Source organism: Arachis ipaensis, chromosome B06 (genome assembly GCF_000816755.2).
Source record: "Arachis ipaensis cultivar K30076 chromosome B06, Araip1.1, whole genome shotgun sequence".
Lineage (NCBI taxonomy): Eukaryota > Viridiplantae > Streptophyta > Magnoliopsida > Fabales > Fabaceae > Arachis > Arachis ipaensis.
The window spans coordinates 89,187,848-89,200,375 of record NC_029790.2 but is presented as its reverse complement, the minus strand read 5'-3'; positions in this window follow the sequence as shown (position 1 = coordinate 89,200,375).

The window sequence follows — 12,528 nt, the reverse complement described above, 5'->3', positions numbered from 1 at the left end:
ACTTGAAGGTCTTAATCTTCTTGGGGCAAGGGTTGGGGAACTTCATATTGTGGTGAAAAAGGGGTTTCATTGTTCGGGAGGAAGGTTGTATGTGTGGGAGGTGACTCATGTTGGTAGGTATCTTGAGGTGGTATGTAAGAATGTGGTTGTTGGTATTGGTGTGGTGTTTGAAAATGTGGTAATTGAGGGTTATGTTGAGGGTATGGGTTATAGGCATATGGTGGTGGAGGTATATAGTCACAGTGAGATCCACCATATCCTTGGTTTGGGTATGAATTTTGGGAAGAGTTTTGCTCATTGTAGTATAGGGGAGGTTGCTCCTTCCAAAATTGATGCTCCAATCCCATGATGCAATCCAAATTTGAAGTTATCAATCCCTACAAAATGATCACAACCAAACTCCAAACCAAGAGGGTGATAACTCATAGAGAAAATTGAAAATAAAAACTAAAGACATCAATTAACAAAATAAGGAAAATCATAATTACCAACAAAAGCAAACAAACAACCAAAATGTATCTATTCACACTATTCACATATTTACAACAACCAAAATCATGGCACTCATTTGCACTAGTTCCCCGACAACGGCGCCAAAAATTTGATGGAGAAAAGAATCATGCCGATTCAAAATTTTAGCAAAACAAGAATTACTTCGTCTGTGGCATAATCCAAACCGGCAATAGATCCTCTCAATCAAAGTTTAATATTTCTAATTCAAATTAACCGAGAGTAATCAAACCTTGGGTCGTCTTCCCTAGGAACTAATGCCTAAGAGAACACACAATTTTGCTTGTGAGAAGCAAAGGGGATTTCAATGATTGAAGCAAACAATAAAGAGATAAAAGAACGAGACAAAACTGCAATTAATAAAGTAATAAAGGAATGAAAGAACTATGTATATAATATGGACAAGTAATGCTATAAAATGATGGAAAAGTGGTTCAAAGCATAAATGGAACCTTGACTTGGGATGAGTTATGGAATCCCTTTCTTACCATAACCACAACTATGATAATTATGATTGATTAATCTCACCAAGTCAACCATTAACATCGAAGGATAGGTCAAGTGAGCATAATTGTTATTAATCCACAAATCCTAGCTAACTTACTAATTACCTTAGTAAGAAGCTAGCGTTAGTGGAAACAATAACAATTAACAACCCATGAATTATCACTAAATGTTGGACATTATGGCTCTAGTAATCCACAAACTCATTTTTTCCAAGCCAAGGGGGTGGAAATTATCCCATAATCAAAATTGGCATTTCATCAAACATATAGAGGGCATAATCATAAAACATGGAAAAATTGGGAAAATGATGAAAGCTATGAACCACAAATGATCACAATCAACAAAGACAACTCAACAAACATAAAATAAGCATCAAACATCAAATTCATAAACCAAAACTCAAAATTGCAAAACTATGTATATATTAACAAGAGAAATAGAAATATATGAAAATGTAGAACAAGTAATGTAATAAAAGAGAAATTAAAGAAATACTTACAAAAAGATAGCAAAAATCCAAGACCAAAATTGAAGTATAAAATGCTGCGAACCCTAATTAAACCTAAGGAAATTTGAGAGAAATCCTAAGCTAAACTACCCTAAAACTATTCCTAAAATGTATTATATGAAGTATGGTAGTGTATGTTGTGATATGGTGTTGCTTCCACCTTCATATATGCTCCAAAGCCTTCATAAATGGGCCGAAAATCCCCTCAAATCGCGAGCCACGTGACTTTTTAAAGAAGTCACGCACTGGTACCTATGCGTACGCACAGGGTGTTGTGCGTACGCACACATAGTTGTGTGCTTCGCCTTTGTTTTCTTCATGTGTTCTCCCTTTGTACATGCTTCCTTCCACTTTTTCCTTGCCAAACTTGCCTCTAGGACCTAAAATCACTCAACAAACATGTCATGGCATTGAATGGCATAAAAGTGGGATTAAAATCACTAATTTAAGAACAAAAATGTATGTTTTCACATTTAGGCACAAGAGAGAAAACACAAAAGTATGCTATTTGAATGAATAAGTGTGACTTTATGTGATGAAATCCATTCAAATTAAACTAAAATTTATCATCAAATATGGATTCATCAACCTCCCCACACTTAAACCAAGCATGTCCTCATGCTAAACTCAAGAAAGAAACAAAGGTTATCAACATTTATTCAATGCAAACTACCTAAATGCAACCTATCTAAATGCAACTATCTAAATGAATATATGTACTTAGTCAAAGTAAATCAATTTTCAAGAAAACATGATGAAAATGATGGCTAAGGCAATAGCAACCAAGTCAAATCCACAATTGAATTGAGTTATTGAAAAGAATTTACAACTTGCACGAAAAGAGACATGGGTGAAAATATGTAATTGAGCAATCGAACCCTCACCGGATGTGTATCCGCTCTAGTAACGCAAGTGTATAGGAGTGATTCACTCAATTCTCCCCTAATCATGCTTTCCAAGATTTATTTTTTATCTAACAATCAACAATTATTCCATGCATGCATACAAATATCATGAGGACTTATCCAAATGTTGTAATGAGGCTAAGGTCAAGGTAGGATTGTATATGGTTAAGTGAGCTTGACATTTGAATCTTTGATTAACTTAAACTTCCCACTTAACCTATGACAACCTATATAATTTAAATGCTAACCTAACTACCCATTTTCACTTTTTCACACACTCATGCATTATCTTTTTTATCACCACACATATGCATTGATTTTTATTGAACTTTACTTTGGGACATTTTGTCCCCTTTTTATTGCTTTTTTTTTCTTTCTTTCTCTTTTTCTATATTTTTTTTCTTTTGATATATATATATATATATATATTTTTTTTCATTTCATTTTTTTTTCTTTTTACAATAACAATTCCCAAGATTTTCAACAAAAATACAAAAATACACTTTTATCTCTACCGAATGTTTCCAATTCTCCCACAATTAAATGATAAACACTCTCACTAGCTTAAGCTAATCAAAGATCCAAACAAGAGACATTTATTGTTTTTCACTTAAGGCTTGTAATGTGCTAAAATTAAGAACAAATGGGTTTAGTATAGGCTCAAAGTTGGCTAACAAAGGAAGATAAAAGGTAAGGCTATTTGGGTAAGTGGGCTAATTGAAACAATGGCCTCAATCATATAAGTGCATTCATACACAAAATAATGGACATAAAGAATCAAACAAATCAAAGATTATAATCATAGAAAGAGAATAATACACACAAGAATGAAAATAAGTGGTTATATGATGTAACCACACAATTAGGCTCAAAACTCACATGCTTATGTGTTCTTAGCTCAAAAATCATGTTCCACAATGTATAATTCAAACAAGTTTTAAAAATTTTTTTAATCAATTGGGGTACCCTATAGATAAGTTCCTTGGAAATTTTCCTTATTTTGACTAAGCTTATTATATATATATATGCAAAATAAGAAAATGCAACTAAAAATCCTAAAAGACCTAAAAATGAAATACAAAAGTGTTGGGATTAGAAATTTGTCACCCAAAAATGCCAATTGGTCGGACGACCTCCCCACACTTAAAAGTTTGCACCATCCTCGGTGCATTCAAAGATGAGCAAGGGGGTATGGCGACTTTCTGAGTTGCCACCTTCAGCTGGTGGGTCAACCGGCTGCTGAATGTCCTTTCTTCTGCTTCCATTTTTGCTTATAGTGCATCATTCATGAAAAATAGAAAATAACACCGTAAGATGAGAAAATACAAAAGCAAAGAAGCGTAAATTGTGGGAATGAGGTAAGAACCACTAGAATGGAGTGAGTGAATCAGTGTGACATCAAGGAAGAGTAGTGTGTGAGTTCTAAGTTGCATGCGGTTTAGAACACACATACTCGCATACAGAGCTATGTCACAATTACACAAAAGAAAGTATACACTTCACTCATTCTAGTGTGCTTGAGATACTTTAAAAGCTTGTAGGTTAAGATACAAACAAGTAGTGAAGAAGCATAAAAGCATTCAAGCAATTAATTAAGCAATTATGAATTGGATAATGAATGGACACTAATTGATGTGTAAGTCTACTTAGTGAACAAAATGGTATATGAAACTTACACAACAATCAATGACATACTTTGAATTTTATTTACAACACCTAAGTGGCATAGAGGTGAACACATGGGTGCTATGGAACTTAGGAAAAAGAGGATAGAAGTGAAAATCAATCACATAGCAAGCATGGTCCACAAAGTGTAGAAAGCTCAAAAATATGTCACTAGGTAAGCTTTCGATCCAATTCCACAATTCCAAAATCTCAATGCATGAAATAGGTGATGTGAATAAGGGTCAATCATACACAGGCATCACCTAACAAAAAATGCATTGATAATACACAATTGCCTAACAATAAATGATGAATGCATGGTGGCCAAAACATGCAATTGAAAATATTTAAAGTTCTTGAAGGCAATGTCATATGTACTTGGTATGCATAAATGTTAAACATAAAAAAACTTAAAACTAAGTAACAAAATATAAATTCAATAAAAGAATCCAACAACGAATAATTTGAGCATAAAAAAATAGCAAATCAAAATTGATAATCCAACACTTATAATGAAAACAAAAATTAAACTAACTAAATAACTAACTAACTAACTAACCAACTAAAAGAGATGGTGACATATGATGATTGGTAGTGTTGGATGATGGTTGAAGGGTGGAAAGAAAAGAAGAGAAGAGAGAAGAAGGAAAGAAATGGAAAGAAGAGAAGAAAAGAAGGTGGGTGAAACAGGGCAATCCACACGTACACGTGGAGTGATGTGTAAGCGTGGTGAGGTGAAAGGGGATCGACGCGTATGCGTGGGTCACGCGTACGCGTGATGGACAAATTAGAGAGGCGACGCGTACGCGTGGGTGAGTTGTGCTAAAGGCACAATTCCAGTCCAATACGCGCGTAACTTTCTGGAATTTGTATGGGTGAAAATTTTGGGATTCCATGCGTACGCGTGGGCGAGGCGTACGCGTAGATGGTCGAAAAGCTTGGAATCACACGTACGCGTGGGTGATGCATACGCATGACATGGTGCTCTGTTTTTCAAAATTTTTCATGTTCTTGCACCAAACCAAGCATTCCAAACCTCCAAGCAGCTACCAAAACACCATAAAACCTTATTTAACATACTAGACTCCTAAATAAACTCAACTAATCAAACAAAACATGAAATTAAACTAATTTTACCATTATATACAAAAAGAAAAAGGGAAAGATTTTACCATGGTGGGTTGTCTCCCACCTAACACTTTTGTTTATTGTCCTTAAGTTGGACTTATGGGGAGCTCTCATCAAGGTGGCTTGTGCTTGAATCCATCCTTGAACATCCACTAATGCTTGAATCTCTAATAAGCTCCATCATTCAAAATTAATAGCTCCAAACTTTGATGGAGTTCTTCACAAACCATGAGCTCCCAAAGTTGATCCTCATCTTTTAATCCGGGATCCCACACTTTGTTTTTACACCCGTCTTCAAGTTGATCATGGTAATTCCCTCCGAGTGGTAGAAAAGCTAAATTCTCGCTAAGGCACCAAACTATCCTTCTAGATCCATCCAATTGAGCACTACACCATTCCTTGCACTTCAATTTTGAGCTTCCAACCATAATGAGCCTAGACTTATAACACCAACCACTAAACATCCTCCTCTTACGCTTCATTCCACAAAGTGCCCTAAGTTGGCCATCCGTTTCAAGCAAATCAAATTCAAGTGGGATAATAAAGCTAAGAGTTATGAGTTTTACCCACTCAAATGAAGGATTATATGGCAACTTAGGTGGAGGAGTTCCCAATGATCTTGACAAAGCACGTTCCACTCCCGTCCATCCTCTTCTAGGGACTTCCACTACTTGGCAAGACTCTTCAAGCTTTACTTCTTGCCAAGCTTCCTCAAGTTCATATTCTTCTTCACCAATGTCCTCTAGCTCTTTCCCATCACTCAAGTAAAAAATAGGAGGTTTAGTGAAATCTACCTTATCATCAATTCCAAGTTTAATGGTGAAGGATTCATCAAACTCAAAAGAATCATATGTTGATGCGGATTCATCATAGATAGGAAAACTTGGTGCTTGCCCTATTTCTTCCAATTCTCTAATCACATTATGCCTTGGAGGTTGCGCACTATCCTCCTTGAAATCACTTTCAAACTCCATGGAAGAAGGCTCTTCAACTTGAGATTCCTCCTTGCACTCAACATCTCCTAAACCTTCAACCACTACTTCCTCTTGTTCAATAATCTCTACATCTTCCTCTTGTTACACTTCTTGCTTCAACTCGATCTTCTTCTTCACCTTGAAGCTTCAAGTTCACTCCCTCACTATCCTCCTTGGTTGCTTATTCACATTCAACAATGGGAGTGCCTTGATCGCGTAAGCTTAGGTAGGATGAGACCATGTTGTTAACGGCTTCCGCCACGATAGCAATATCGGCTTCTAGCTTCTTGAACTCCTTTTCCGTCTCCTCTTGTTGTCCTTGGATATAAGATCGAAGATCTCTCTGTTCTAGTATGAGGGCATGGAGATCTCCATCCATTGGGGGCGGCGGAGGAAGAGAAGGTTCATTGTTTGAGGGAAGATATTATAGTTGGAAGATGGTTCATATTGGTGAAAGTCTTGAGGTGGTGTATATGAAATTTGTGGTTCATGGGAGTATTGGTGTTGGAATGGTGGTGGCTCTAGGCATGGTTCATATGATGGTTGGTATGGTGGATATGGGTTAGGCTCATCTGGAAGTGAATGGTGGTATAAGGCTTGTGAGTATGATTGACAACAATGTTGAGGGATTGGTTCATATTTATATACATTATGGGGTGGATTGTAGCCATGAGAGATTGGAGGAGGTTGTTGCCATGAAGGTTGACCATAAGCATGTGGCTCCTCCCTAAATTGATATCCATTCCCACAATGTGGTTCCTCATTGAAGCTTTCATTCCCTACAACATAATTGTAACCAAACTCATAGCCAAAGGGATGAGAATTCATAGTGAAAGAGAAAACAAAAACAAAAGCTAACAAGAAACAAAGAAAGCAAAGTCCTACAACTAGCAACAACTTACAAAGAAGCAAAAGGCAAACATATTCACAATATCAACATATATACAATAGCCAATAACATAACACCATTACAATTCCCCAGCAACGGTGCCAAAAACTTGAAAGAACAAAACCGTCAGTTAGGAATTTTACACAAAATAATTCCGTTCATAGTATAGTTCCCAACCGACAAGTAATGGTCAAATCAAATTTAAAATGTTTTAGTTGTCACAAGTATAAACCCCAATAAGAATTAACCGAAGTATTCAAATCTCGAGTCGTCTCACAAGGAACTGCAATGAAGTGATCAATTATTGGCTATGAAGGAACATGGGAGGTTTGATTTTTGAAAGGGCAAGGAAAATGGTAAGAAAATAAAGCAAACAAACAAATAAAGCAAGTAATAAAGAGAGACATTCATGGCAAGGATTGAGAATCTAGGTTTTCTATCCTAGTCATACAATAATTAACAAGAGCTAATCCTATTTCGTCATCTCCAACATCGGAAGAAGGTACAATGTCATCTTCAACATAGAGAGAAAGTCAAATAGGACTAGTTAATCTCAATCCAAAAGTCCTAATAAACTTACTAATTGAATTAGCATGAGATTAGAGTCAATGAAAATAATATTAACTAATCACTCTAGATCACTAACATAAGTTGGATATTCATGACTCGAGATTACCTAATTTCTCTTTCCAAGCCAAGAATGCTCAAAAATCTACTATAACATCTAACCAAGCATTTTGTCAAACACTTGGAAGGTATAAAAGAAAAGCATGGTAAAATTGCAAGGAAAAATAAATCTACAACTACCCAATTACAAGGAAACAATAACAACAACCCAAATCAACAATAAAGGAACATAAAACATAAATTGCATTAAAAAAAGAAACCAAATCCAAGAATGGTGCATGAACATAAAAATGACATAAAATGAAAATTAATAAGAGAACTAAGAGAGCAAAGATGTAATAACAAGAAATTGAAAGTAAAACAAGATGAAAACAAGAAATTAAACCTAGATCTAAGATGCAATTAACCTAAGAACCCTAATTCTAGAGAGAAGAGGGAGCTTCTCTCTCTAGAAAACTATACTACATGATGCTATCCTAAAACTAATTGCTCCCACTTTGTCCAAGCTTGAATTCTGCATGAAATAGTCTCAGAAATGAATTGGATTTGGGTCTGGGCAGCTCAGAAATTGCCCCCAGTGAATTCACTTTAAGTGAGTCACGTGCCGCTCATCACGCGTGCGCGTGGATGACGCGTGCACGTCACTTGCAAAATTCCTCTTCACGTGTACGCGTGGCTGATGTGTGCGCGTGGCTTGAAGATCTCCTCTCACGTGTGCGCGTGGGTGACGCGTGTGCGTGGCCATGAATTCTCCAAATGCTCATTTCTTCATGAATTCTCCACTTTGCATACTTTTCTCTTCACTTCTTCGATCCAATACTTGCCTTATGAATCTGAAATCACTCAACAAACACATCAAGGCATCGAATGGAATTAAAGTGAATTAAATTTAGCTATTTTAAGGTCTAAAAAGTATGTTTTCACACTTAGGCACAAATTTAGGGAGAATTACAAAACCATGCTATTTCATTGAATAAATGTGAGAAAAGTTGATAAAATCCCCTAAATTAAGCACAAGATAAACCACAAAATTGGGGTTTATCAATAGCCGAAGAATAGTTCACATGAATATTGATGATTTTTGTTTATAGTTTACAAACCAAGGTTTGGTCTAACAAAAAAAATAAACTTTTTATACTTCTGTCCAAAATATAGCACATGGTTAAAAACCATGTTAAAATATAGCTCAAACATAATGTTGTTGAACAGGCCAAAATTAGTTGAAACTTAGTCTGCTTACTTCAAACCATTGTTTGAGATTCCTCTTGGCCAAAAACAAGACACACACTAAAACAATGAAAGTAACCAAGATTTTTTTATGGAATAAAGGATCATTGACCAAAAACACAAATTGAAGAGTAGTCAAGTGAAGGAACTAACATTATTCATGTCAAAAACCACATCACCAGTGTTGTTGCTTATTGAAACACGGGCAGGTTTCGGACAGAAAAATATCACGAAGATGAGCCGCTTACACAGAAACATCAGCAGTATAGTACTTAGAGTTGATAGTCTATATGTTCAATCCCGGTTAAACACACACCCGATAACATTTAAAATTATTCTTTGAATAAGTTCAATAAAATAAAAGCGACTCACATTCAACATACCCGTGTACATTTACTTTAGAAGCTGAATCAAAAGCATCTTCACTATGAACAGAGAGCAACCCTAAAATTGACATTAAATACAACCAAATCTACATTACTGTATGTAAAAATATATCAGAAGAACAAAATTAAGAAATAATTGCAGAGTGGACATAGCATATATGTTTTCTAACTGATTAAGAAAACATTTTGATGTGGTTACTATCCAAGTAAATTAAGCATAACCAAATTATATTTCAACTCATCAAGAAGGTTTTACTGTTAGAATCTGTTCCGAGGGTTACCTAAAACTGAAGGTCGATCTCGGGTGAGATCTTTGAGTGTGATCAGAGTTGTTGGGTCCGACTTGCTGAATCTTGAGATACTGCTGATCCTTGGTCACCGGAGGGTGGGGGTACCTGCAAGAGACTCCGATGCTTAAGTTAGCACGGGCTTTAGGAAGGTTTTTTGTGTAGAATCAGAGAGTGAGTTATACCTGGGTGCTCTAGTGTATTTATAGTAGTGTGGAATGACCTTCCTTAAGATAAGTTTAGTTATCTTATCTTTATCTTTTGGGGGTGAGATCACTTATCTTTGGCCGACCGCCTTCTAGTGGGCGGTGATTCTTCTTTTTGGGGACTCTTTGGGCCTTTCCTGGGTCTCAGTGCGTTTGTCCGAGCTTTTGTACGAAGAGGTCGGCGATGGGCCAACCTTTCATGAGGTCGGTCCTTTTGTCGCCCTCCAACCCGATCTTGTAGCTCGGATTGATGTATGAACAGTGCCCCTTGATGCATTGTTGGTGATTGGGATTTGCTTAGAAGGGAGTTCTTAGATAAATTCTTTCCTCCGGAGGTGACGGACAAATTGAGAAAAGAAATTTCATGCATTGTCCAAGGTGAAATGGAAACTATATACGAGTATTGGGAAAGGTTTTGGAGACTACTTGACTCACGCCCTCACCATATGATTGACACTCTAGTGTTGATAAGCTATTTTTTCCAAGGAATGAAACCACAAGACAAGATCCTCTTGAATGCCTCAAGCAATGGTTCCTTGACAAAGTATAGAACGATGAAGGAAGCATGGCAATTGATCACCGATTTGGCCGAGTCCACCTAACACGCTAGACAAAGAAACAACCATCCAAGACTATAAATGAAGTTTCTACTAGTGGTGAGACCGCCGCCCTTACCAAAACCTTGGGAGAAATGACAAACATTCTAAAGCAACTCCAACTAAATCAACAACAACCTCCACCTCCTCAACCACAACAAAGTCAACAATTGGTCCCCCAAAGAGTGTGCGGAATTTGCTCTTGCTACACCCATTACACCGATGAATGCCCAAACCTCCAAGAAGATAATACTTTGGTGGCTACTAATGCCTACTACAATCGTCCAAATCAAGGTTATCATCAACAAGGAGGCAATTATAACCAAGGGGGCAATTTCAATCAAGGGTGGCAAGATAACTCCAACCAAGAATGGAGGGACAACTCCAACCAGGGATGGAGGGACAATTATAATCAAGGAGGAAGGGACAATAGTGGAAACCAAAGATGGAGCAACAACAACAACCAACAAAACCGATACCAACAAAATCCTCCATACCAAAACTAAAACCAAGGAAGAGCCTACCAAACCTACCAAGCACCTCATCAAAGGCAAGCACCTCCACCCAACCAACCACAAACCCCTCAAATAACTTACCCCTCTCCCCCTTCTAATCAAGATGAGGCACTCCGCTCCATCCTCCAAGGGCAAAAGGAACTTCAAACAACACTTACCGCAAGCCTTACCGGTCTCAATTCTACACTCCAAACCCTTATTTCCCGAATGGAACCCCCCTCAAACTCTCCCTCTACCTCTACCACTCAAGCCTCAAGCTCAAGTGCCTTACCCTCTCAACCTCTACCTAACCCCAAGGGTGGCATCAATGTCATTACCTTGAGGTCCAGAACCAAATTGCAAGAGAGGAATCATGAAGAGCCAAGACCAATAGAGATCACTCAAGATGAGGATGTGGTTGAGATAGAAGAAGTTGAAGAGGAGGATGAAGCTCAAGAGGAAGTTGAAGAGGTGATTGCTCAACCAAGGGGTGGAATGCCTAAGGATGGGGATGTCTTGCAAGATGTTACTCCAATCTCATTTCCCACGCTGGCAAAGAAGACCAAGAAGCGAGTTGAGTTGGACCCCAAAATGGTGGAGATGTTTAAGAAAGTTGAGGTAACCATTCCTCTCTTTGATGCTATCCACCAAGTGCCTAAATATGCAAAGTTTCTAAAGGACTTATGTATGAACAAGGAAAAATTTGTGAATTAGAAACTATCCCATTGGGGAGTTCAATTTTCGCTTTAATAGATGATATGCCGGAGAAGTGTGGTAACCCCGGCCCTTGCTTAGTGACTTGCACCATAGATGGGGTAGAATTTGTTGATTGTATGTGCGATCTTGGCGCTTGTGTGAGTATTATGCCCTTGTCCGTCTATGAGGTTTTAAAGCTCCCACCGTTGAAACGGTCGGCCGCTCGGTTTGTTTTAGCAGACAAAAGCATAATTTCCATAGTTAGTATAGCGGAGGATGTTCTAGTAAGCATAAAAGGGTTGGTGTCCCCGATTGATTTTTATATTCTCAAGATGCCCTCTAGTGATTCTGGGAGGACATCATCTATTTTTCTTGGGAGGCCATTTTTGAAGACCTCCCGGTTCAAATTAGATGCGTTTTCGGGTACTTACTCGTTCGAGATTGATGGAAGAGAAGTTAGCTTTAATCTTGATGAAGCAATGAGACAACCATCGGAGGATCACTCTATATTCCGGTGTGATTGATTATAATGTTGTGGTCCAAGTTCAACAAGATGATTTTGATGGAAAGAGTATGATTTAAGACCCAAGTGTTGGGAGCTCCCGTGTATGTGAAGAAGTCCTATCACCTCCATTGATACTGGAAGACAAAGTGCCGAGTCATGACCAAAATGTGGACTTAAAGCCACTCCCAACCCACCAAAAATATGCCTTTCTTGAGAAGAACCAAAAGTTCCCGGTAATTGTTGCTAAGGAGCTCTCCTCCCATCAAGAGAAGAAGTTGCTTGATGTCTTGAGAAGGAATAAGAAGGCCATTGGGTGGAGCTTAGCGGACTTAATTGGCATTAGTCCCCAAGTGTGTGAACACCGAATTTTTTTAAAAGAAGGATCCAAACCCATTAGACAACCTCAAAGGCGTCTATA